This window comes from Carettochelys insculpta, chromosome 14 (assembly GCF_033958435.1).
Source record: "Carettochelys insculpta isolate YL-2023 chromosome 14, ASM3395843v1, whole genome shotgun sequence".
Taxonomy (NCBI): Eukaryota; Metazoa; Chordata; order Testudines; family Carettochelyidae; genus Carettochelys; species Carettochelys insculpta.
In genome coordinates this window covers 35284114-35311983 of record NC_134150.1, presented here as the reverse complement: position 1 = coordinate 35311983, position 27870 = coordinate 35284114, and the positions used below count along the sequence as shown (strand labels likewise).

General features: G+C 46.4%; 1 protein-coding gene across 2 annotated transcripts in view; it reads right to left on the bottom strand.

The window, feature by feature from the left end:
* CMIP (c-Maf inducing protein) overlaps nt 1-27870 on the bottom strand; it is a 190108-nt gene that overhangs the window by 42600 nt on the left and 119638 nt on the right. The gene's annotated exons all lie outside the window — the stretch shown is intronic.

Below are 27870 nucleotides of genomic sequence, written 5' to 3'. Positions count from 1 at the left end.
TCTTGAAGCTCAGTGGAAGAAAACAGCAAGTGTATTCTTTTTAGAGATACATTTCCTTTAAATGAAATTTAAAATGTAATGTAATCTAATTTCCAGGAAAAAAAAAACTTGCTATTGCCCTACATGTGATTTATTCAAATGATAGCCAAATGATGCATTATGATTCTGCAAAAATTTCATCATTCTTCACTCAGTACTAGAGCTGGTCAGAAGAGCTTTGCCAGAACCATTTTCCACTGAAGAGGATACTTAGTTCATGGTTTCCCTAACTGGGATTGGGGTGGGGGCAGGAAGAAATGACGGGGGGGGACACGTGGTGACCCACCCACCCCATCATTTTCTCCACCTCAAGAAAGAGCCAGCCCTTGCTTCCGGCCCTCAGCTCCTGTCATTTCACGTGAACAACCCAGCACAGCTGTTCTATAAAGCAAGCAGCCAACAAAGGGCAACACAGAGCAAGTTGCCTCTTGCAAAGGTGAGTGAGTGTGGGTTGGGGTGGGGAGGAGGGGGTTTAGATGGGGGACTGGGGGTGCCTAGGTTTGGGGTAGGGGAGGGGCTTGGGCAGGTAGCTCACGGGCAGCTGGCCCGCGGCTTGTGCGGGCAGTTTGCGGGCAGCTGACCCCGGAAGAATTCGGGGCTTGGGTGGCCAGTTGGCCATGGCAGTACAGGGGCTCAGGCGGGTATCCCTGGCAGTGCAGGGCTTGGGCAGGCATCCCTGGCAGCGCAGAGCTCGGGCGGCCATGTGGCTGGCACAGGGCTCAGGCAGCTGGCCTGCTTGGGCTGCACTAGGCACCCACAAGGTGTAGCCTGTGCCGTTAGCCCGGATGGTCCATAGTTGGTCTCCTAAGATTTCCCAACCTAAGAAGAAAACGCAGCAGCATCTTTCATTTTAAGTTTATTTGTTTCTCCTGTTAAATTATGTTTTTATTAAATTTTGGGACCAAGAAAAACTATTTGTGATTATTTTTAATTTTAAATAAGATTTTATATCAAGTTTTTGTGTTTATTTTAAATTACTAATTGAATTTTTTGTTAAAGGTGGGGATTGGATAATGGTAAAGAGGTGGGGGGTGTGAGGGCTTTTCAAAAATCAAAAGGGGGGCATGATGCCAAAAAGTTTGGGAACCACTTCTCTAGTTGCAATCTATGCATTATGGGCAGAGGGAGGAGAGGGTAGCGTCAGTTTCTTCTTGCAGGAGAAAAACATCTTATTTCAATATTTTTGAAACATTCCTTTTTTTCCTTTTGAAATAATGTACCATATTAAATACTTTTGCTATGACAGAACAAACAGATTTTAGAGCTGAGTAAATACCTGTAGACTATATCTGGATTGCCCAGAACTGTTAGCAAAAGATATGCAAATTGCATTTGCGTATCTATTGCCAATAGTTCTGGTGGGAGAGGCTTTCCTGACATTTGGTCTTTCCACAGAGGGCCAAATGTTGAGGAAACCCCCTCTCTGCCCAAACAGCCCTTCTTCCTTGAGGAACAAGGATGACTGGGTGGAAGCCTGAACACTCCTGGAGTGGCAGACATCTGTCAGGAGAAGCCTGCCGACAGAAGCCTGCAGTTTAGACATAGCCTAAGATTTGTAAGCTCTTTGTAGAGTCTTTAGGGCTTCTAAATTATGGACCACATTGTCATCATTTAATTATCATCATTATAGTCTCTTTTTGGAAACATAACATGAAGGTTCCATAGAGATTTTAATTTCACATATTTATTTAATGGTTCTCTATAGTTTCTTTTTTTTGTTAGACTGGCTACAACAATAAAATCTAATCTTTCTAGGCTGATCAGTCATCCTGATATCCCTAAAGTACTAATTTCTGGCTAATTATGCACAGTGAACAAATCATCCTAAACAAAGCAAGCTTAGCAAATAGTTTTCAGCTCTGACATTTTACACCTCTGTCCTAGGATATAAGGAAGTAAATTCAAAGCAGAAACCAGAGAATGACAGAACAATAGAAAGCAACCAGCTGTGCCAACCCAGACTCCTATTCACCTCCCCATTCTTCTCCCTTCATCACCCACACTCAGAAGGTGTACAACCATGTGGCTTCGCTGTAATCTAAAGGGGAGCTGCTGCAGGGAACCCTGCTGTTCAGTGGGACTACCTTACCAGGCAAAACCTTCTGTAACTGTCAAATCCTCCCTTGCAGATAAAAATAAATCATAGTTTTCATTCTGAAGCCATAGATAGAAGAAGAAAGCAAGCGGCAGGGAACTTAGCCTGCCATACAAGAGACCTACAATAATTGCTGCTGATGCCAGCCAGCCAGCAATCAAAAGGAAGCTCCGAGGTAAGGCTACCTCTGCACGCAAGCCGTGGCAGCTGCAAGCAAAGAATCCAAAGGGCTCTGTATCGGCTCCAGCTCTCCAGGACAAAGGACTTCAGTGTGCCCACATGATGCACTGCTGTCTTTAGGCAATGTTAAAAGACTTCTGGATGATGTTGGGGAAATCAAAAACAACAGCATCCCTGAAAGTCTTGACCTCTGCTACCCTCCACCTTGTCCATGGTTACACCGCTGCTTTTGTCAGCATAATGCTATTTACCGTTGAGCAGCTCACTGAATGCCTCAGTTGAAGTCTGAAACCCATCAGCTGGTTACCAGAGCAATTCAGTTTGCAACAGAGAGCACTCAGCCAAAACTAAGCCATCTGTCCTCTTTTACCTGCACCAATTTGGGAGCAAGAGATAAATAGCACTTGGGGCTATGGCTGAAGACCAAGATCAGAGTCAGGTCCATTTAAGGACTGGGCTTCTCTGGGGTTTGGATGTAAAATGTGCCTCTAACAAAAATCCTTGCAAGTCAGGTATTAGTGTCACATTTAGGTAGCCTGTCCTTCCGGCCATGTGGCATGACCCTTTAAGGGTTTGGGGTGCACATACAAAGCCTCAGGAGATATGGCAGGAGAGGAAAGGGCTCCCAAAAAGATATAAAATTCAAAAGGAATCCTATTACTGTGCCTTTAAGAGCCTAGCATGGCTAGAGAGGACATGGCTAAGCAAAGTTCCCCTCATCTCCCAGACAGTAAGAAATAATCTGGGAGAAGAGCCAGCATCAGTGCTACCTCTCCCTCAGAGCAGGACACTGTGTTGAGCAAGAAGGTTGCTGCAGGGCCCTGAGATGGCAGGGAACAGACACCAGCAGAAGGATGCCAAAGACACTGGGGGAGATGAAGTGCTACCCGCTCCAGCAAGGCAAAACAGCTTGCTTTCCTTGTTTAAACACATTTACACCAATTTAAGGGGGTTCAATCATGGTTATTAGATGTAACTGCCATTTTGTTTGGGCAGGATTCTTCTTCCTCCCAGTGAGGGAAAAAGGCAAGAGCTGCTAGTAGATGGGAGTGCGTATAAGGGGACTCTCACTTGCATTCAGAGGCTCTCCAGATTGCTTCTCAGAGGACACAGGTTCGTGGCAGTCACCTCCCCAAGGCAAACTGTCCTCCTCTCTCTCCAGAAGTGTGAGGCAGCTGCTCACTGGCTGAAGGAGAACACCTTGGTGCTCGTTGTTTTATTGGGGAGCACTTTCAGATTTAATCTGATGAGGTAGGACTCAGCCACACACAAGACAGTTTAAAAGGGGGATAGAAAGGGACTTGGTTAGGGAAAGAGAAGTTACTCACTGTAGTAACGGTGGTTCTTCGAGATGTGTCCCTGTGGGTGCTCCACGTTAGGTGTCGGGCTCACCCCAGCGCCGCAGGTCGGATCTTTCCAGCAGTTTCTGCCGGACCGCGCATGCGCCGGCGTGCGCCGCTCCCTTGCGCGCTCCCGGCCACGTGCACGATCCGGTCCCCGCCAGTTCCTTGACCAACCGCCTCGGATGCTCCTGCAAAACACTAAACAGAGATCCGAAGCGGGGAGGATGGGCGGGTGGTGGAGCACCCACGGGGACACATCTCGAAGAACCACTGTTACTATGGTGAGTAACTTCTCTTTCTTCTACGAGTGTCCCCGTGGGTGCTCCACATTAGGTGACTACCCAGCAGTAACCCAAGATAGGAGGTGGGTAATCGGATTATGTGCAGCTTGTCCCCGAGAGGACCGCTGTCGAGAGACGGGTATCCTCTTGGAATACCCTGTGAAGGGCGTAATGTTTGGCGAAGGTGTCATAGGATGACCAGGTCGCCGCTCTGCAAATGTCTTTTAGCGCAACGCCCTTGAAAAAGGCTGTTGATGCTGCCACCGCCCTAGTGGAGTGAGCCCTGGGCGGGGCCAGTAAAGGAGTCTTTTTGAGTTCGTAGCACATTTTTATGCAGGCTACAATGTGCTTCGAGATTCTCTGCGAAGAGAGACCTTCTCCTTTTGATTTGGGAGCGAGAGAGACAAGGAGTCTATCTGTTTTCCGGAAGGACTTAGTCCTGTCTATATAGAAAGCCAGAGCCCTCCTCACGTCCAGGAGGTGTAGGCACGCCTCTTTGTTAGAGTTATGAGGCTTGGGATAAAACGAGGGTAAAACTATAGGTTCGTTAATATGAAACTCTGAAGAAACTTTGGGAACAAAGGCTGGATGCAGCCATAAGGTTACCGCCTCCTTGGAAAATACTGTGCAGGGTGGCGTTGCCATAACTGCTGCAAGCTCGCTCGCCCTGCGAGCTGACGTGTTTGCGAGAAGAAAGGTCGTCTTTATCGTAAAGAGACGGAGAGAAACCATGGCTAAAAGGTTCAAACAGTGGTCCCGTTAGCGCACTAAGCACCAGGTCCAAGCTCCACGAAGGTGGAAGCGGTTTCCGAGGGGGGTATAGGTTTACCAGCCCTTTGAGGAACCTGGTAACCATGGGATGGGCAAACACCGTGTGCCCTTCCTCTTCATGTCTGAAAGCCGAAATAGCGGCAAGGTGGACCTTTAACAAGGATAGGGAGAGTCCTCCTCTCTTGAGGTCCAGTAAATACTCTAATATTACAGGTATAGGCACAGCAAGGGGGGCTAACTGTTTGGTAGAACACCATGCAGTGAAGCGAGTCCATTTCTGCTTGTAGGTCTTCCTGGTGGAAGTCCTCCTGCTACTTTCTAGGACTTGTTGCACTTCCTCCGTACATGTGCTCTGTAGGTTGCTGAGCCAGGGATTAACCATGCCTGTAGTCGTAGGCCTTGGGGGTGTGGACGCACTATGGACCCCTGAGCTTGCGTGAGCAGATCCGGCGCCACCGGGAGGGGCATCGGTGGACGGTCCAACATGCGCAGGAGTAAGGGGAACCATTGCTGTCGATCCCCCGTTGGGACTACTAGGATCATTCGGGCTCCCTCTCTCCTGGCTTTCTGCAAGACTTGTGGATAAGCACTGTGGGAGGAAATGCGTAAAGTAGGGGGCCCCTCCACGAGATCACGAATGCGTCCCCCAGGGACCCCCGTCCCAGTCCTGCCCTGGAACAGTATCGTGGGCACTTCTTGTTGTGTTGAGTGGCAAACAGGTCTATCTGGGGAAAACCCCATGCGTGAAAGATCGGTCGTAGCAGATCGGAAAGGATCTGCCACTCGTGCGTGAGTGCGAAGTGCCTGCTCAGCTGGTCTGCTTTCACATTGTGAGCGCCTGGTAAGTACGAGGCTTTCAAGGTTATATTGTTGGCGATGCACCAGTTCTACAATCGGACTGCTTCCGCACATAAGGCACGGGACCAAGCTCCTCCTTGCCGATTTATATAAAACATGGTGGAGGTATTGTCTGTACTGATCCCGACTACTTTGCCTTGTATATGGTCTCGAAAGTGTCTGCAGGCGTTGAACACTGCTCTGAGCTCCAGTATATTTATGTGCAGTGACTGTTCCGTGGAGGACCACAGTCCTTGCGTCACCTCTTCGCCCATGTGTGCTCCCCACCCTATGTGGGAGGCGTCTGTAGTGAGGAAAACCGATATTTGTGGTTGGTGAAAGGGCACCCCTGTTAGCATGTTCTTGGGGTTCACCCACCATTGCAGGGATCTGCGCACCTCTGTCATGGGCGACACCACCCTGTGAACAGTACTTGCTGCCGGTTTGTAGATGCTCGCCAGCCAGTGCTGCATGCTGCGCATGTGTAACCTGGCGTTTTGTACTACAAACGTCGCTGCTGCCATGTGCCCCAGCAGCTGTAAGCACATCAGAACCAGCACCGTAGGGCTGAAGGTGATGACCTGCACGAGGGAACTGATGGCTTGAAAGCGTGTCTTTGGTAGATAAACCCTTGCTGTGATAGAATTTATACGTGCCCCTATGAACTCTATGTCCTATGTGGGGTCAATCTTTGATTTTGCCAGATTGATGACCAGGCCCAGCAAAGAGAATGTGCCTGCTGTGACGCGTATCATGCGAAGTACCTCCTCCTTCGAGGCCCCTTTCAGTAGGCAGTCGTCCAGATATGGGAATATAAACATCCCCTGTCCGTGCAGGTAGGCTGACACCACTGCCAAGGTCTTGGTGAAGACTCTGGGGGCCGAGGAGAGGCCGAACGGCAGAACCTTGTATTGAAAATGTTCTTTGCCTACCATAAACCAGAGAAAGCGTCTGTGAGCCGGGTGGACAGTTATGTGGAAATACACGTCCTGTAAGTCGAGGGCTGCGAACCAATCTCCATCGTCCAGTGCCGTAAGTATAGAGGCGACTGTAATCATGCGAAAGCTTTGCTTGCGCAGGTACCGGTTGAGGCCCCAAAGATCTAGGATGGGCCTCCAGCCTCCTGTCTTTATTTCCGTGAGGAAATATCTGGAGTAGAACCCTTTCCCTCGAAGTTGCTCCAGCACTCTTTCCACTGCCCCTATGAGTATGAGATGGTCTACCTCCTGCTTGAGCCTCGCTTCGTGGGAGGCATCCTTTAGGTGGGGCCTGGGTGGAGGTCGTGGCGGTGGGAGCGACTGGAAGGGGATCGCGTACCCCGTGGCTATGATCTCCAGTACCCATTTGTCTGTGGTGATCCTTTGCCACTGGTCGTAGAATGGTCGGAGGCGATGGCAGAATAGCAGCTTCGGATGACATTGCACAATGGTAGTGATGGTGCAGCCCTGGATCTGTGTGTCAAACTTGTGGCCTTTGGCCCTGCCCCGAGGACGCACGGCTCTGTTGAGGGTAATACTTTTTCTTCCTGTATGGAGAGGTGTAAATCCCCAAAGTCCTAAGAGTAGCTCTTGAGTCTTTACTGGAATGAAGGACCGAGTCGGTTGATTCAGCAAACAGCTTCTGCGTGTCAAAGGGGAGATCGACGACCTTCGCCTGCAAATCCCTCGGGATACCCAATGTTTGGAGCCAGGACTCCCTGCGCATGACCACTGCCGTAGCTGTTGAGGGTGCTGCCGTGTCCGCGACGTCTAGGGAGATCTGAACTCCCGTCCTCGAGGCTGCATAGCCTTCCTGCACGATGGCCTTGAGCACCGGCTTCTTGTCCTCTGGAAGCGAGTCCATGAGGGAAGTCAGCCTGGAGTAGTTGTCAAAATTATGGTTCGCTAGATGCGCTGCACAATTCGCCATTCTCAACAGCAGGGTAGAGGAAGAGTAGACCTTTCTGCCGAACAACTCTAGTTTCTTGGCATCTTTGTCCGTTCCCCCTGTCTTGTACTGGGAAGTTTTCGACCTCTGTTGAGACGATTCCACCACCAGAGAATTTGGTTGCGGGTGGCTGAACAGGAACTCCATGCCCTTCGCCGGGACGAAGTACTTCTTATCTGCTCTCTTGTTTATAGGCGGAGTGGACGCAGGGGTCTGCCATATTGTGGTGGCGGACTCCATGATTGCTTCATCAAGCAGAATAGCTATTTTGGAAGAGGCCGGAGGTCTCAGGTTTTTAAGGAGCTTATGGTGTTTCTCCTGCACCTCTGCTGTTTGGATGCCTCGCGCGAAGGCCACCCTTTTGAACAGCTCTTGGAACTGTTTGAGATCGTCCGGAGGATGGACGTCCCCTGGGGCCGTGGCCTCATCAGGGGAAGATAGCGAGGAACCATTAGGGTAAGCCTCTCTGGACCCCTCTGGGTCCTGTTGACGGTGATACATCCTCTCGCTAGATACTTGCGAGGGAAAATCTCGGGGTTCCAGAATCAACTCCCCCCGAGATATCTGCATTTCCGTCCCCGTCCGCGATTGCCCTCGGGGATATTGAACTGTCTGGGGGGCATCTGTCCCTGGGAGTATGCCCATGGTGTCTATGCCCCGCGTGATAGGGGCAACCATGGCAACACGGGCACTGCTCCTGAGATGGGGACCTGGACCACTCTTGAGGCACATACCCCCTGCGCCTGGGGGAGCGAGATCGTCTGGATAACTGAGATACTGGAGAGACTGACTTTTGGTAGTACTCCAAAGGTTCAAAGCCCAAAAAGGGCGAAGGTGGTCCAAGCTGGCTGTAGGAACGGGGATGGGGGCTCAGGATAGGCTGGGGGTGACCCCTGCCTTCTTGTTGGGGTCCGCAGCATGAGCGGAGGGCTCAGAGCGAGCAGCCCTGCAGCCCTGTCTGGAGAAGGGCTGCGGTGCTGGGTTTTCTGTGCTGCCTTTCCCCTCCCCTGCGGGGCTGGCTCCGCCCCCTTTTGCGTCGGGGATCTCGGCCCTGTTGCCTGTGCCGTGCTCGGCACGCTCCGCTGCGGTGCCATGCGGGTGGTCTCCCCCGGTGCCTGCAGGCCATGTGCCTGCGCGCTCTGCACTGCCGGTTCCCCGGGCATCGGTGCTGCTGCCTGCGGTGCCGCCGGTTCCGGCGTTTGCCTGGCCGCCGCCCTGCCAGCGGTGCGGGGCGGCTGTTTGATTATCGGAGGCTCAGCCTCTGCCACGTACGTCTCCGTGCCACCGCCATTCAGCTGTAACTGCGGCTGGGGGCTATGCGCTCCACCCGTCCCACTCGCTGTGGCTGCCGGCAGGGATCGGGTTGGTGAGAGCTTCCTCCGTTTTTGTGCTGATGGGGTGAGGGAGGCAGCTTTCCTTTTATGGGCCCCTGCGGGTCCCTCCTGCTGCGGCCGCTCTGGCATGTCTGGCTGGAGGGCCTTGTCGAAGAGCAGCATTTTGAGCCGCATCTCCCTGTCCTTCCTTGCTCTGGCTGTGAGCTTAGCGCAGAAGGAACATTTCTGGGTGACATTCCCCAAGGCACCTTATACACTGACTGTGCCCGTCGGAGACCGGCATCTCTTCGCAACATGACTCACACTTTTTGAATCCTGAAGAGGACATTATGGTGAGTCTTTGAGATGTTAATAGGGTACTTAGCACCTTCTCTGTGCCTGTTCCCCTCTCTGACTCAACCTGCCGCGGCAGGAGGCCTAATGGCCCTACGTACCCGGGCCTCCAGTGCTCCGCTTGTTACTAAGACTGGAAGCTTTACTCCTTCCTCTTCTTTTTTTTTTTTGGAAAACAATAACAAGCTAACTTAATCTAAAAGACTGAAAAAGAAACTCAAACACTTTAAGAACGTTAAATACGCTGACTCTGGCCGTAGCCTGAGCGGATTCCATCTGCAGCCAATGGCGGTTAAAGAGGAACTGGCAGGGATCGGATTGCGCACGTGGCCGGGAGCGCGCAAGGGAGTGGCGCGTGCCGGCGCATGCGCGGTCCGGCAGAAACTGCTGAAAAGATCCAACCTGCGGTGCCGGGGCGAACCCGACACCTAACGTGGAGCACCCACGGGGACACTCGTAGAAGAACCACTGTTCCTCTCAACATCCAATAATGTCATCTCAGAAGAGGTGATGGATTTCTGGCCATAAGGCAAGTAGAAAGTTTCCATTGTTTCTCCGTTGACTTACCAGTGCATTTGAGGTGTAAAATGTTTCAACCCTCCATTTTCATCCTCCCTTCCCTATCCCTCCTACCTCGTTTCCTTGTATCCATCTATATACTTCCCCTAGTAAATAAAGAGCTTTTGGTTCAACGTCTGCTGTGGCATATTTTGCTTGCTAGGTCAGCTCAGAGATGAGAATAAAGAGGGAACCTTAGAAGGAGACCTGTAAAACTCCTTATCAGTCTTCTGGTCAGAGTGTTGGCCTCATCCTCCACAAAGGGAGCTAGGGCTCCAGACATACAGAGAAAATAGAGACAGAGAGGTACACTGCCACCCAGAATGGGAAGAGCTGGGAACAACCTACAGAGCAGGCTGCAGAGGCACCCAGAGAATCAGAAGCACCTTTTATTTAGGACTTTTTGCTAGGTCTCTTTCTGGTAAGAGGTTTTGTAATAAACAAGCCCTACAAAGGGTATTATTGAATTAAACATCAAGAGTGTCTGAAACGGACTTGACTTCCTGGGAAGGGATACTCAGGAAGGTAGTACAAGCAGCTACATACTAACTCAGCAGAGAAAACAGAGGGCAGGTATGCCCTACATCCGTCCAATCCTGCCAGCTTTCACTGGCATGAGTGGCCCTTCAGAGATCATAGAGCTGTTTGTGTCAGTGAGGCTGTGAGGAACAAGCCTGCGCTTTGCAAAATACTTATGGCTCCTCATCCTGGGCAAGGACCAAATCCCAGATAGGCCACAAGAGATGTCTTGCAGAAATAGCACTGTGTTATCAGCCATGCAGGCAGATTCAGGTCTCTTCTGTCTAGGCTTTCCTACCGACCGTGATACCATAGGATTCAGGCACAAAAAAGGAAAATACATTCAGTAGGGAAGTCTTCAAAAGCAATGACATCTCAGACTAACCACAACCCCCTAACACAACCTCCACACACACACACACACACACGTCACAGCAGACTGCATGCAACCCTACTGGCTGTTGCCCAAGCAGAACCACAAAGCTTTCTAGTACTATCTGAGAATTTTTCTGCAATTACTTTTTAAATGAAACTGTCACACTTAGAGTGGAAGTAAAGGGAAGCACAAGGAAAAAATAAAGACCCTTAGCATTTATAGGGCACCTTACACCCAATCATCTCAATTAACTCCCATTAATTAAGTCTTGCAAAACTCCTATGAGACCAGTAAGACATTTTATTATTGGTGAAACTGATTCTCTCCTAGACTGCATGACACACAGTCAGTCTGTGGCAGATGCAAGACTAGAATCTACAACTTCCGAGTCACACTTTTCTTCTACCACGACTAGTGCCCACTGCCTCACACACACTGGGGACAAAAGATTCAGAATAGGAGAACCTGGGACACAGATGATTAAAAAAATTCTCCATATAATGAAGTTATGTGCCCTGGGAGCCTAAGCCTGCAGCCCTTTTTCACTGGAAAACTCCCAACCTCCGGTTGACAATAATGGGAGCATTTACATGAGTAGGAAGTGTAAGAGTGGATTCTAAATGCACATAAATGGAAGGAATAAATCTCTCCCTGGGGTTCTGATGTCATTAGATTCCCCCTTTGGGGGCTTTAGCCCTGGTATGATTATGTTGAGAAGATGTTGGTCTCTGTGCCCAAAATCCCATTCCACTTGCTCACTGCTGTCCCAGTCCAGGAAACATTCTCAGTTTTTGACAGCCAATTTCCCTCTGGGACTTGATGCATTTTTGTTGTCACAATATAGAATAAAGAAATGAACAAAACCACAACCTGGGATGTCCTGTTAAATTTAAGATCTTCAACTCCAACCATTACAGGATTTCAGCTGCAACCCTCTTTCCCTCTCTCTGCCTGACTGCAGGTAAGTTAATTGCTCTTTTATTTCTGCAGATGCACTAACACTATATCAGGGCTTCCCCAGGGCTGCATGTGTCAGGAAAATACAGATTTATTGCTGACCTGACAACGGCTGTTCCAGCAAATGGGAAAATGGCAAGCTCCTTCCCAGCTCACTGCAGGCCAGGGCTGAGCCAGGCAACACCAATATCTTCTGATGGCAACATGGAAGAGTTATAAACTGAAGGGAGTATTTTCAAGATGCAAATAACTTAGGTTTGTGGAGTGCACAACACAGAAACTGTCATGCTGCATTAATCAATGAACCACCTTGTTATCAGACCTGTGTAAAGTGCTGCAAGGATAAATCATTTTCACTGTACAACTATTTTATTTGTTTTACCAGACCCAAGAATACATTGTTGCATGCCATTTGCCAGCCCTTAATCTATTAACTAAATGTGTGTACACATGTACATGCATGTGTACAAACACATATGTATACATATACAGGCATAAAGCGCTTCTCTAACACATCTATTTGGGGACCCTGTCTCTAACAAATGGGTGATGCCCGCTGCTTCAAAGGAAGGTGCAAGAAACTCTGTAATACATAATTAAGATATAACCTGATACCAGGGAAAGTTTCTCCCTGACTTTCAAGTGTAAGTCATGGGCATAAGCCATGGAGAGCGTTTTCTGGTAGACACTTTTTTTTTTTAATAAACAAAAATTGTATCAACAGCATTTGCTGGCTCCAGTCTTGGGCCCTAATCCTGCAAAGGAAACTGTCTGCATGCAGCCTATTCCAGTCAATAGGACAAGGCATGAGTACATCCTTTTGCAACATCAGGAACTTATATACTGACACAACTGAACTCTTAACCCTCTCGTGAATGTCTGGATGCCCTACTCATGAAGCCATGTGGCTCTCTGGGTCAGCTCTGTTTGCATCAGCATCATCATTTAACATTTTGCTCCAAAACATGAGTTCTCTTTATCTGAATTCTGGCCAACCCTAGAAGATGCTAAAGAATACCAATTCCCACCCACCAACTAGAAATGTGTATGAAGCAACCTTGAACTGCCACCAACTATTTCTGAGGTTTGCAAAGCCAGTTTGGACTTTTGTACACAACTTTTCACCCTTTTCTCACTCAGGTGAATACAGCTCTCTTCAAAAATCTTGATTTCAAATCACAATTAAAAAAGAAACTCATTGTTATTTACATTGCCAAGACTGCCAGGCATGGTACAAACACATATACACGGGCAGACAGTTCCAGCTCTGAACAGTTTACAGCCTTAACGGACAAAGGGTGGGGTGAGAAACTGAGGCAGAGAGAGGTGAAGTGATTTGGCCAACGTCACACAGCAAGTTAGTAACAACTTTCATCCAGTGCTCAGTATTAAGTACAAGAGAAGCCCTGCACATCTGAGCCAGTATGGCAACTGCGGGTGGAACGTATGCAGCACCTGCTGCATTTTCCCTTCAGAATCTCTCTCCTCCTTCTGCCCCCTTTTCTACTCAGTCTATCTGGATTTGTTTTCCACTGTGCTCCACTCTCTGAGGCGTCACTGGGCTGTCTCTCTCTTCCCCTCCCACCGTCTCCGATAAGCACACATTTCTTAGAAAATCCCAAAACTCCAAAGCAGAACACTCCACTGCACATGCTTCTTCCCCTGAGGAAAGCGTGCAACAACAAACACATGACATGTGTGTGTCATGCTGCTTAATGCAATCCATTCAGGCACTACAGTGATGAGCGCAGCTTCAGCACCTGTATCTAACCCAACAGCATGAGAACCTGAGGACATCTGAACCTGTGCTGAACTTCCAGAGGCATGAAGTTTAGGCAGGTTCAGCATTAGGTGAAGAGAGTTCAGCCATGACTAATAAACAAAGCTGGACTATGAAACAGACCATCCCTATTGACGTCAGGGCTCATCTTTCATTGAGATGCTGTGCTGGAAAAATGAGAGCGCAAATATAGTTTCCATTGTTGCTCAGAACCAATAAAGGTGAGAAAGGAAAGGAGCACTCAGGGGGCGGCCCTACTGCATGTCATCATGCCCCGTGGGTAGCACACTCATATGTGGCAGCCAAATCTTAAGTGCATCACTGCAGGGTTATGTAGAGGCAAGCTTATTAAAAAACTTCTCTGCTCACAAGGTGATGACCCTTCTCTTTCACACTGCAGCAGCTTCAGCCAATGGTTTGTCCTGTTCTCTTAGGTGAAGTAAGGCTGCTCTGAGAAGGAAGGTGCAATGGCCAAAAAACCACTCATGGGAAACACTCTGAAAGAATGACTAGGTTGACTCTATAACTGAACATCATCAGGGTGGCCAGTTATTGTAGTGCCATTTATGTAAGCTGTGACCACTTGAACCACTGTCTTCCTCTCATGTACCATAAGAAAAAAATGCAGAACACTAACCTAATACTTCAGCTCTCTCCTGGGAGTGGATCCTGCTTGCTTCCCTGTTCCTTCCTTTGGGATCTCATCTGTCCACTCATAAAGCCAGAGAATCACATTACCACACATGCTTTCTGTGCAAACAGCATTTTATAAACAGCATCCTTTGCTCCCCATAGACCTCAAAGCACTTTAAAAATTACAGACACAATGACCAGCAGCATGACCACTAACCTGCCTGAGCCCACCTCTGCTGAAAGGGTGGCAGCCAATCTGCACTCAAGAACATGGCAAGCCAGGGGTATTTAACACAAAAGTGCAGATGCCAAGAAAATGAGTCCTATGAGGACTTTAAAGATCCATAAAAGACAAGCAGGATTTTGTTTTTATGGACTGTACTATGATAGAGAGTGTGAAAACCCCTTTACACACAAACCCTATTTATTATACACAATATTTAGTTCTTGAAAAGCTGAAGTAAACCTTTGTCTTGCTGGGATTTGAACCCATAACCTCTAGGTCTTTGAGACCAGAGCCATAAGTCCATATATTTTACCACTGGCCTTTAACCCAAGCAAACATTCCCTATTTTAGCTTGATTCAATCTGTCCTCTGTCCAATCCTGCAGTGTATTTTTTAGCATGCTGTATTCAAACATTCCCATGTGGGGGGTTTGTACTGTATGTTCTCACCTCTGCCTATGGGGAAGCCCTCTGAGCAATAAATCCTCACATGCAGCCTACCCCTCTCCCCCCACATACACCATGATGGAAGAGAAACATAGCTGGCAGAGCCTGAGCCAGACCTCCCTGATCTGTGCTTTCAAGATGCTGTTCATTAACAATCTCACACAGAAGGCCATTTGTGGCTCCAGCCACACTTTGCACAGACTAATGTGGTTACTATCGTAATCAGACCTGTCCACAGGGGAGGCGTTTTTGGCAGGGCTGACCTTGATACATTCCCCGAAACCCTCTATCCCCGCTTCCATTTCCTTTTGGCAAATGCTCCCATTCTTCAGGCCTCAGTTCCAGCACCAGCTTTACACTTTAGGTTGGCAAAACATCAGCTTTCATCCTGTTCACAGCAACTGCTGTCCCATATTTTTCATATCACAGTGCCAAACAAGGGTTTATTTTTAATGTTGCTTTGGCTTTGCGGAATTTGACTGCTACTATGGAATATGTTTCTAGTAGAAACACAGAGAAACCCAGGACTTCCATAAGCATTTGAACAGACACAGATGCACTTTCAGGTTGCAAATTCCACATAGTGTTTCCCATAAGACCATGATGTTGTCCACATTTTGCTATATCTTTTAATGAAAGACAGTGGGCCAGGTTCACCAGTCCTATGGCAGCAGCCAAGGGTCTGTGACACATTGTAATGTTGCTGGCTGCTGCTCAGGGAAGGATCAGCCATGGGTAGTTAGGTGGGGTTACCATCTCTTGGGGTTTCAAGAGGCAAGGGCTGCTTCAAACTTAAGGCAGAGATCTATGTAAAACCTCCCCACAGAGGCTTCTGGATGCACAGAATCAGACCATCTCCCAGCTGTCCTGCCAAGACTGCATTGCTTTAAGAGCTGCACTGGCTATATCTACACATGCCGTGGCACGGAGAGTGCAGACACTGCATGCCTGCCATTCATGGGTATAAAATAACAATGAAGACGGTAAGGTGGTGCAGGTAAGCAGAGCAGAGTACCCTCTCCCACTCCATCCTCCTGGCTTGAACGTTTCTCTCCTACATGTGGTTACACCCCACAGTGAACACAGATGCGGCCTGCCTTGCTTCAAGGTGCATAGCTACACACACACACACACACACACACACACACACACAACGTACCATCACAAGCGCAGAGGTCTTGCTCATTCCAGTGGATGGGAGGTTTCAATCACTTTCTGGCCCTGCAATCTCCACCTGGGACAGTTCTCATTACTGGTACTGCAGTACTAACTAGAACCTTACTAACTGTACTAACTAGAACCTTCCCCTGAAGTATCTGGTGCTGCACCAGGGTCATCACAGGTACTGGACTAGATGCATCATGATCTGATCCAGTTTGGCACATCTTGTGTTTCCCTGGTGGACTTTCTACTTTTAGGGCTGTTCGGTTATTGCCATGCAGTGCCTATGTTCTAAGCTCTGGGCCAGTCACAGATGGACAGTCATGGACTCTAGCTAAAAAAAGAGATCACCCTATGAGCTAGATATGTAAATTGGAAATTACACACAGATTAGAGGTTAACCATGTTAAAAGCAATGCATGGGAACGAAAGTCTTCAAGTAATAAGACAGAAGAGGCAGCGAATTGTGATGGAGTTATAGCACACATCAGGAAGTGAACACATGATACAAAACAACACAACTTTAATCAAAGAAAAGCAAACTTCAGCAGCCAGTGGTCTTATGCTTATCAAAAAAATGAAACTCAAGCAGAGAGACAGGGCATTACTGACTGGGATTCAGAACACTGCTGACACCAAGTCACAGAGTGTCACTGGGATCCAGCTTTCTAATGCTACCTCATCATTCACACAGACACTGGTTGAGTCTGCGGAATTCAGTTGGCGATACCCACCAGCTACCAGCCTGATGTGGGAATGAGGGACTTGCGGGCTAGAAAAAAAAAGGAACAAGGTCGTTTTATCATTACTGCTCTTTGACCCGTTTTTCCAAGGAGCAGACTACATCCAGGCCACAGGGATGAACAGCCAGACAGTGTCCCTGCTGCAGAGAAACCAACTGGCTCTGGCTTTGCACACTTCAGATTCCACACTGTCAGCTGGAATCCAGTCGTCGCCCAGGAAACGGGATGTTGTGCCAATGGCAAGACTGCGAAATATATGCCAATCATTCCAAGAGGCTAAAGATTCAGCTGGGAAGCCTCCCTAAATTAACACTAAGTGCTGTGTATTTTACTAACCGATAACTAATGCCTCCTAAGGAGAACCCATGTTAGTGCTATTTCCTAGCGTAAGGGAGCACTGACAGATCAGGTGGCAGCCAGCAACATGCAAAGCAGTTACATTTCCCAGATATACAAGCCAGAGTTGAGACACTTGTCACCCCCCATTTTTTCCTTTTGCATTTTAATTTTCCACAGTGTTCGCAGCACCTCCCCAAAACTCTCACGGCCCCTACTCTGCCTCACCTCCAGCACAAGCTTGGAAATAGAAACGTACAGGCTTACCTATTTTGTTTCCTCCTCCTTGGCAAATGTATTTTTTTGCTGTGTTTCTAGCTCTGCCACACCATAAATGGCTTTGAAATTGACTTCTCTCTCATGTGCACCTGCATCATCAATGTCGTCAGCAGGAGAGATGTGCACAGCTCAAGGAACGTGTTCATGCTGCAGAAGCTGCTGCTCCTGCAGATGCCTTAGAGAGAGCTCCAATACTGTATGCTGCTGTGATGCTCACAAACATCTTAAAACAACTTTGGAGAAGCACTCTATCCCTAATTACTGAGCACTGTATTGGGGTTTCCTTTCTCCTATAGAGAGGTATCAGACTTCAGAGCAGTATTTACATCTGAATTGATTCCATTGCTTAACCCAGCTCTTTACCCCTGAGCTCACAGCACACAATGAGCATAACGCTGGAGATTTCACTGAATCTACTGCAATTTTTTTCTCTCTTATACAAATGCTGCTTGGCATGGCAAGATGAAACATATTTCAAGGGACTAATTTTGCACCATTTGTGCACCTAAAACTCCTGCTGAGCTTCTGAGAACTTCAGGTTGTACAAGAGAAAATCCTCAAGGTTAATATTGGTGTTAATTTTAAAGCTTATTTGGTTTAAGTAAAGCACCCTCAGCAATTCCTTTGTTCTTGGTGAATCTCATCTTTACCAGGGTGGCTTAAGTATAATCTAGACTATTCATTTCACATTGAACTGTACAAAGCACCAGAGAATACGCTGCAGTGAATAATGACACAATAGCCACTGAGGCTGGAAAGATTATTTAAACAGCTTTTCCTGTCAATATTTTCTCCTTCCTAATTTAGTTTTTAAAAATGCTACTCTTCAAAAAAATGAAGGGCATTTCAATGACAAGCTGAGTATCTGGCAATTATTACAGGAGAGATAACAGATGATAAATACAGCAATGTGCAGCACACTTCATTCCATTTGGTTTGGTGAACATTAAAGATAATTGCTGCCATCCTTTAAGCAGGCACGCTGCATGTGGATTTTATATTGGATACAGCAATTTTATTGTGATGAATTCAAGACACATTATGAGAAAAATATAAAAAGAAGAAGAGAAAAATTTAAATGCTTACTTTTCTAGACCCATGTGACTACCTGGGCTAGGAAGGGATCTGTTCCTCAAGCTAGTGGAAACCAACTGCAAGATACAATGGTGCTGTATGGGGCCCTAAGGCTGCCACTCCTACAAAGTACCTTGCACCTTTTAACTCCCCTGAACTTTACACAGAGGAAAAAGTGCTCAGCACCCTGCAGGAGCAGGCCCTCCCAAAGGGAGGTCTGATCATCAGAGTTTCTGAAACTAAGGCTATGTCTAAACTGGAGGGTTTTGTCAGCTATATGACTAACATTGAATCCCTCATGTAGAAACAGCTGTGCTGGGCTGGTACAGATCAATGATGTGTGAAGATGTACTCAGTGATTTTTAAAGCCCTTCAGTCCATGCCTCACAAGCTCTATCAGCTGCCCAGGGCTAGTTAGTGCTTAGTGGTAGGGTAGACATACTCTGAGCGGCCTGTCAGTCTCAAGACTCATTCGGACAGCAATGAGAGGAGGAATCATTCCCTACAACAGAGCTCAAAAGACAGAGCAAGATTAGGGACTAGAAGGCGAGATTTCACCTGCCCTAAAAGGCAAGGGGAAGGGGGGATTTGTAGCAGAGCAGGTCAGGATACTTTCTAACCCTCCTTAGAAAAAAGACAAGGGAAGTAGGGAAATTCTGTCCTGGAAAATATCTTCATTCTCATCAGTACAATTCTTGAAAAAGCTTCCACAGGAAGGTTAGATTGACTGAGGAGCTGCAACCTGAATGAGAAAGTACAATCCACCATTAAATCACAGGTTCTCATGTGCAGTGGCTCACATGAGGACAAATGACAATTACACCTCAGAATCTCTCTGAAGGAGCTCGCCTATGATTTCCCAAAGACACTTCCTTGCATTTGTGTTAGGGAATCTAGCTCTCCTGAGGCTGGGTCTAGTTTAGGAACCCAAGGGAAGGCTTCATTTTATTACAATTATAAAAGAGAAACTGAAAGAATACTTCACAAATCTGTTGAGATATAGGGTCACTGTGACCAGGCAGACAGAATTGCTTAGAATTAGTCAACATGTGAGTACAGGAGCACGATACAACAGCAATTCTCCAGCAGGACTCTGAGCCACTCAGAAGCGCACCCCAGCTGTCCATCTCCCCTTCCTCCCATTCCAAAAGAGCAACGTAGCCTAGCAACTCTGTGTTCTCCAAACACAGGATCAAGAAAGAGCCTAGTAAAAGCCTCCGTGTTTATTTGTGTGTGGGGTGGAGGGGGGGCGCAATTCAGCTGTACTTTGTTTTCTACACAACTGCAGACTTGCCTTGAATTGGCTTAAATTGGATATAGACATAAGGTAATAAGTACCTATGCCTGTCTCTGCTAGGATTTCATAACAAAATCACGAACCCATGGCAACTTCTTTACTATAAAAACACACCTTTTGGAGCAGTAAAGGTGTAGTCTAAGTGAGTCTTCCTCTCTGGTGGGGACAGTGTCACCCCCAGAAAGAGTGACCCCACCCGTGCACTGACATGGAAGTGATTTTGCTCCAAGTGCACAAATGGTTCCCTTTGTGTCAGCTCTTAAAAAATCTGTCAGACCTCATGGAAAACACACAGGAGACTCCTTTTAGTAACAATTCTGCTGACCAGCTAGCTGATTTTTGGTTTTCCCCTTGCTTTCGTAAAAAAAGTGATCCTTACCTTGCAGTTATTTCAAATCTGAGAGCTTCTGACTCCCTAGTCCCCCTAACAACCAACCCCATCTCAGAAACAGAAAATTAAGGCCATGATTCTCCAAGAACTGGCTGGATTTTGGGTTAGGTAGGCATCAATAAGTAGCTGAAAAAGTAGTTACACTCTAAAAATGTCCTGTGCTCATGAAAATGCCCTGAGCAACAGGAAATTGTGAGTAGGATTCAAAATATATCAAATATCTCCTATATATTTTAGGGAATTTGTTTGATCAAGAACTCCTCCAAAGCAGTAAGAGCTAGGGCCATTACATTTGGTATATAGCTTCCTATTATTATAACTTAAAGCAATGTAAAGGTTTGGTTGTGCCAGGAAAATGCCACATGCTTGGAAAAGGATTTCCTTCCGTAAAACCAAACAGAAAAGAGGCAGATTCACCATATCAGTACATTCATAATTGAGCCAACACTGGGATTGAACTATGAGCCATAAAATAGGGATGAACCTGGAATAGGATTGCTTCTCAATAAACCTTACAGACAAGAGACAAAACAGAGATATTTGGAGTAGTGCTCTGTCTTGCCATACTTAAATCAATGCTTATGGTTCAAAAACTAGAAGAAAATGTTACTGGAAATCAAATTGACTGCAGCACGTTTTTTGTTAGAACACAACGAACAATAAGAGCTCACAGAGATGAAGAAAAAAAAAGCCTTGATAGAATTCCCTTTTTTAAAAAATAAATGGACAACTATTAACAATCCTTTTAAAGAAATACATAATAAAAATTAACTTCATAAAAATACTATATTTTTAAAAATACAATAATTTAAATGAAGCACGTACATTTTCCTTTTATTTATTTTCCAAAGGGGGGGGGGAAGGAAAAACCAAAAAACACACCTTTACTTGAGTTAAGAACCTAAGCAACACTGGGGAAATTTGCTAGTACATTATACAAATAGACTGTATTCTAAATAAAAATAAATGTCCAGGAGGTGACCCTTTAATTCATAGGGATGCTGTTCAGACCACTGCCTGGGTGGGAATATCAATTGCAGTAAAAGAACAGGGGAATGCTACCAAAAAGGTTCATACATTAAGACTGGGCAATAAAGAGATGGTATTCCCAGAACATACGTGTGAACGGTAAGCCCCCACAGCAGGGTTTGGAACTGGGAGGCAAAGTTGCCTCATCCTGAGAGAAAGGCACCAGGAGTCAGTTCTGTTAGGAACAAGGCACGAGACACCAAAAAGTTTTTAATGCAGCAGCCTATCCAAATAACCAAAATCAGCTGGATGCCTCATTTTATGTTGGTTATTTACTAAATTCAGTTTAAGATGACAGATATTCAAAACCTTCCACAGGACTGGATCCAGATAACTGAGAAGTCATCTCTCCCTCCATGGTCTCCCAAAATAGATAACAGCATATTTCAGTGGAAGGGGCAGGAACCAAATTTCCTTAGGGTTGAACTCCCCCCACCCACCCCCCATAAGATGTAAGAATGAGCAAAGGGGCTCCCCGCTTCCAGAACTAAAGGCAAAACTAAATGTACTCAGTTTAGCTTTCCCTGAATAAATTATTCACATGTTTAAGGAAAGATAGATGAGGACTTCTTTTTCCTCCTATGCCTTTATGTCCATTTGTTACTGAAAACTTGCTGAAAAAAAGAAAACTGTTTTATCAAATGCCTAAGGTATACCTACTAAGATCACAAAGAAATGGGCATGACATTTCTCCTGTTTTCATACTAAAATGTAATATCTGCTCCAGTGAAGACTGGAGGCAATGGTGGAAAAAGATAGGCTGAAATAGACAAAGGATTCTATTGAGTTTAAATAGGGTTGATATGAAGTGTGTCACACGACTAATGTATTACCACATGATGTCAGAGCTTCCTCTCTCAGATCATTTGCTAGGAGATTAACTGCCAATCCCATGCCCATTTCAACAATGGAACTTTTCAACCATCATCTCTGGTAAGTTTTCTGATCTCATGATTTCAAGACACTTCGTACACAGATTTAAATCCTTTGATGCTATCATTTAAATTCTATATAAACCTCACTCCTGCAACAGCGCTATTTTTAACCATTACCATAGCGACAATGCCGTAAGGTGCTTCACATGAGGCTATGCCACATTTTTCAGAACAGCAACTCTCAACTTAACCTTGGCTGTTTGCAATATAAAAGCACTGAGCTTCAATATAAATATAAAAACACTGCTAGGGTCAGAATCTGCTACCTTCAGTCTCTGGGCACAAATCATCAGAGCCACTGGTGGAGTAGAGTGCTACTCAACATGAACAGTGGTATCAGATTCTGATCTCTAACGACTCACACTGAATAATACCTTACACCAGTGGTTTCCAACCAGTGTGCTTGTGTGCCATGAGAAATGTCCAAATGTGCCATGAAATTTCATACAATTTCCCCTCACTGTGGCTCTTTACAGACCCACTTGGAGGAGCAGGGGAAAATGACAACCATACACCAGCTGGGACTCACGCAGCAAGGCTGCCTCAGTCCCAGTTGGCAGGGGATTTGTCATTCTCCCTCCATCCCCAAAGCGCCACCATGAGGGGAAATGCCAACCCCACAGAACCTCATTCATGCTGGGAGGCAGCTGAAATGCTGCTTCCTGGCCCTGACAAGCTGGTATGGAGCCCCACCACCACATCCCACTGTGGCAAGGGAGAGAGAGGCAGGGCGAGAGCCTATTGGAGCTAGGACACAGTTTAAATGCCATGTCCTGGCTCCAATGGGCTGGCGGGGTGGGGAGCTGCTTTCAGTGGTTACTCGTTTACTCAACATCCCTAGCAGGGCGCTGAGCAGGTTTTGAAAACGTGTCTGTGCTGGCTGGCTAACACAGTGTAGTCTGTGGTAGATCTGAAACATTGATGCATTTGACCCTTGTTTAGCTTGCTCTATGTACTGCTATCTTGCAAACCTCTTTAGTAAGACTGTAACCACAGTAAACATAAGTAAATGTGACATTATGAGCAACTGATTCAGCTGAAAAAAGTGGGTGTGCTGTGGAACTGTTTGTCTCATTAAAATGTGCCATGTTACCGGAAAGGTTGGGAACCAGTGCCTTATACCACAAGTGATTCCTTTGAAAGGTGGAATTAAGTATTCACAGCAAGTAAAGACATCTCAATTGGACCTCAAGGGATGAGAGAAATACTCACTGATCAGAGGGCCATTGTCAGCTGATATCTCGCCCAGAACACAGGTTTTGTTAAAAACAAAATTCTCTCAGTGAAAACCAATAGCTCCAAATCTGTACTTGAATTGCAGGGGAAATGTTTATTTTAAATGTTGCAACGCAAAAACTGCAGCACTGTACCGCTTCCCTGTGCATGAGAAAATAAATAATGCGGAAAGGAATATATACACAAAAGTTAAATGGACCGGTCTACTTTCACTGTCCAGACAGACAGACAGACAGACAAACGTTAAATGTAAACGAACAGTATGATTTGCAGAAAGTAAACTAAGAACCACTTCCTAGCACGACAGGATGCGATGCACATCTGGTACTTCCAGCTCACAGAAGTTTAAGATGGCAATGCCCAGCCAAAGTCACTCTTCCCACTGTATCATGGAAGACCCAATATGGTGCTTTTTGCCTGGCAGCTCAGGAGGCAAACCACAACCTATCAGCTTTGCAACTGGCATTTTTAATGCCAGTTTGAAAAACATGAATGGCTACATCCCAGGATGGGAATGGTCACTTTTTACCCATGAGAACAATTAAAATGCAACAGAGCCACGTAAAATCTTTTCATGTATGTATTTTCCCCTCCTGTGTAAATCTCCATCCTGTCCTTTAGAAAAGTAGTGTTATATTGGAAAGATTTATCTGGATTCAGTATAATTTTATCTCTCTTGATCAAGCATTTTGTTGTTAACATGAAAAATGAGTACTGTGGTAGTGATCAAAACCCGCAATCAGGACTGGACTGCCAACGTGTGAGCTGCATTATGAACATGCACACAGAGAGACCCTGTTTTTGCTCCGAAGAGCAAAAAATAGAGTCAGAGACAAACAATACATAAGGAAAATGCCGTTATTTATTTTTGCCCCTAAACGATCCCTCTGTTTATATTCCTTAGCCAATATGACAAAGATGGCTGATCTCATGTGCCCTTTGTTCACCCTGCCTGCTTCTATGACAGTGTTTCTTAAACTTTTTGAAACCACGGAACACCAAACAATATTTTTATTTAATGCGAAACACCTATGAAAATTTTCTTTTAAAAAAATTGTTAACATATACAACAAAACCAAAAGGAAGTAATTTAATCAGGTATTATAGCAATGAAGAAGTAACATTGTTTCTGGTTTTAATAACAGAAAATATAAACCATCAATGTGTGATATCAAAAAGGTATCAGGCACTCCTGGCACACCTGTGAGTTGGTCATGGAACAGAGTTTAAGAGACACTGTTCTATGAAATACATTGAGGAGTAGCATGAGGAGAAAGGGGAATAAAAGCAGCTAATCCTATGACCCAGAAGATTTATTTGCCTTTCATAATAAGAGGCATCCATAAATTTTAATGGACTGCAATGAGACCAAAGCTGGCCTTGAAGTCAATGCTTTTGACTAGAAACTTAGGTAACCTGGATTCAGTTACTATCTCTGACACAGGCATCCTGTGGAGCATAAGGCAATTCACTTAGCTCCTCTGTTCCCCAGCTGTACAACAGGGCCGCTAATACTTCCTTTCAATCATGTCTATTTAGACCAGGAATGGGGTACCTATGGTTTGGGGGCTGGATACAGCCCCCAGCTTGCCTTGATCTGTGCAGCAGTAAGGCAAGTGGCTTCCCCCCTACTGCAGGGCAAGCTGGCACTAGCACACCAGCATCATAGCAAGTTTTCAAGCCTTGGCACCCCCTCATGGCAGGAGTGCAAGCACCACCTCCCCACTGTGGGGAACCAGAGCTAAAACTCCTCTGAGCGCTGTGGTTCCCCCTCCCATCCAGCTCTGGATAGGGAACATTGGCACAAGGAAGCCCCTACACTCGCCTGCAGGTTACACCCGTTGCTACCACTGGCAGGATGGGAAGCGGTGCCCACAGGGTGCAAGACAACAAGGAGACACCTTCTGTTCCCCCCATCCAACCCCCGACTCCCCTAAATGTTAGCTGTGCCAGGTAAGTGCCACAAACCCTGGCTCCATCCCTCACTTTTCCTCTGCAGACTCCACACCTTCACCCTCAGCCCACCTCTACACCCTACCTCTGCCTACTTCCCTCACGCTCCAGCCCTCTCCTGCACCCTACTGCCCTCCCAGACCTCATCCCACTCCTGCAATCTCCCTCCTGTCCAGACTCTGCACCTTTGCCTGGCTCCCTTATCTTCCGTCCGGCCCAGACCCTCTCCCTACTCCTACATTTTACTCGCCACCATGCTCCTGCACCCTGCCTCCATATGTCCATCCCACTCCACAGCAGTCCCCTCCCACACACTGAACCCTTCATTTTTGGCCCGACCTCAGATCCTAAGGGGCCTCCCACACAAAATATACTAGTCCCAGGTCCCAAAAAGAGTTAATATGGCCCTGAGGGAAGGCGAGTGCCTTTTCTTCCTGCTTCTCAGCTGGAGGCCGGGTCAGTGAGGACTTTTGTTTCCTGTTTTTCACCTCTGTGCGGCAGCCAACTGATTTTTCTGTGGATCAGTGGCCCCCAACCTAAAAAAGGTTCCCCACCCCTGATTTAGACAGTAAGTTCTCCAGCGAAGAGAAAGTATATACAGTGCCAAGTAAAATAGAACCCTGAGCTTAGCTGAGATCTCCAGTGACTCCAGGTAACTATCACAATACTAAATAACATATAACTATAGTAATGCTCCCCAGTGGGGAAGTACTTTAGAAATTTGCATCTAGATATATTTTGAGCTACATTATTGATGAGAGTGCTAGCATCAAAGGACCATACCTAAGTACCATCCGGCACGGCAACCAACCTATTGAGAAACAGAGGCAGATATTACCCTGCCCCAGCTGCAGATCAACTTTCTGAAACATCAGGCTTCCTAGCTTCTTTGCAGGGTCCTTGTGATCTGTTTAGTCACCATATCAACACGAAATATTAATTGATAGCCGAGTCAGAGTTACAGGTTGTAGCACAAGTGATCCAACAGACCAGTATCAGCAACAGCAGGGGAAGAGTCTGCAACTGCGCAACTTAATCCTGTATAAAAAGGGACGCTTGCCCCTGTATGGGCTAGAGAGCTGGACCAACCAAAACTTCATCACAAAGTAGGCACACCTGAGCACGGCTTAAGTGATTCTCCTGTAACAGCAATGGGAAGCTGTGGGGTAGGAGGGAGAAATGTTTAGGTTGAAACCACTAGAGGAAGGTGGAGTAAAGATTGCAGAAGAGCTCCAACAAGCAAGAGCTCCATCAGGAGACCACTGACCTCGGGGAGGGTGTAAGCCTGGAAACAAGAGGGCTAAAGAAAGCTAAGAACCAGGGAAATCAGGCTCCCCAGGTGTACAAAATCCAGTTATATAGGGCTGTGGAGGGGTTTACCAGATGAAGAAAGGCCCCAGTCAGGGAAGCCAGGAACTAGGAACAGAAGATTTTTTGGTGACTGTTGTCAGACTTTTCTATGGGGTTTGGAATTTATTTTGTGCTAATAAACTCAAATCCCAGGACAAGTATTTCTGGCCACAAACAAACAGTCTCTGGGTGAAGTTTACTGAGGAGTCCAAGAGAGGAAACTGAGGCTGTGGGCCACCTGCAAGGACCAATAAGTGGACCTGCAAGGAGTCCACTTATTGACATCCTGACTTTGCCCTTGCTGCCATTATGAATTCACTTGAACTGCTAAATATGCTTCAAGGTAAATAGTATGAAGTTAGTGGATGTTCCTCCTTGGAAAAATAATGCAACTTGCACATTACAAACTACTGTATTCCAGCAAACAGGAATGTGTTAACACAAGGTATATGGGCCATGATTCAAGCTCTGCCACTGTTCCATGGAAAAGAATTGCTTCCTATTCCTGGCAAAAGGAAGACCTTTCCAATCAAGATAATGCTTTTGTCTCTTAAAAAAGAACTTTAAAAAGTAAGAGGAGCAAAAATTAATTTTTCTATGCAGCAAATATCCACTCAGGATCAGTTCCTTAAGGTTTCCCAGAATGAGAAGCTTGCTTGCAAGCACTGGAAAGTTTACAAAGCTCATTCTTAAGCACAGCCTCTACAGAGTGAAGTTGTTGCTGTATCATTGGAAGATGTATGAAACAAGCCAGTTTTTCTTTGCTCTTTAAATCTTCAAGGCTAGGTCGTACATTTACCATCTGCCCTGTGAATGGAGCAGAGGACCTGAGACTCAGTGAACATCTGGGTTAATTCTCCCCTTCTCTGAGGAGGTCATCTGCCGGCCCAGACCACTAGCTTCTGCTCTCCTGGCAGGCATGCTGGGTGGGGTGAGACAATCCACCTAGTCATTATTCCTCCTGCTCACTCCTTGCCCATGAAGGCTGGAGGCGAAATAGCAGCCCATGAAACTTTCATGATGTCTCCTTATTCTGCTGCATGGCTGCATAAGCAGTAAGATAATCTTACCTTAAAGGCTAAATTTGCATCAATCATACACTGGGATATTAGTAAAAGGCACAGTCAAATGGCAAAAAGCAGCAGCACCAGGGCTTAGCACAGCCTTTGCACACATCCCTATTTGTCACCTAAATAGAGGCAGACAATGGGTGAAGTCATGAACTGGGAGAGGATTATCAAGTCCTTAACATTTTGAATCTTACTGCTGAGAACTTGAATCAAAGTATGGGCTTGATGCTGCAAGGTGCTAAACACTCTGGTTTCAATCCAGCAATGCACAAGACATCAATGGAATCATTCAAACAGCAAGGATACTCATCATGAGTAACATGGCAGCTTTGCTCTGCAACAAGTGTGCCATGGCACACTCCTGTGCTGCAAAGTGGCACTT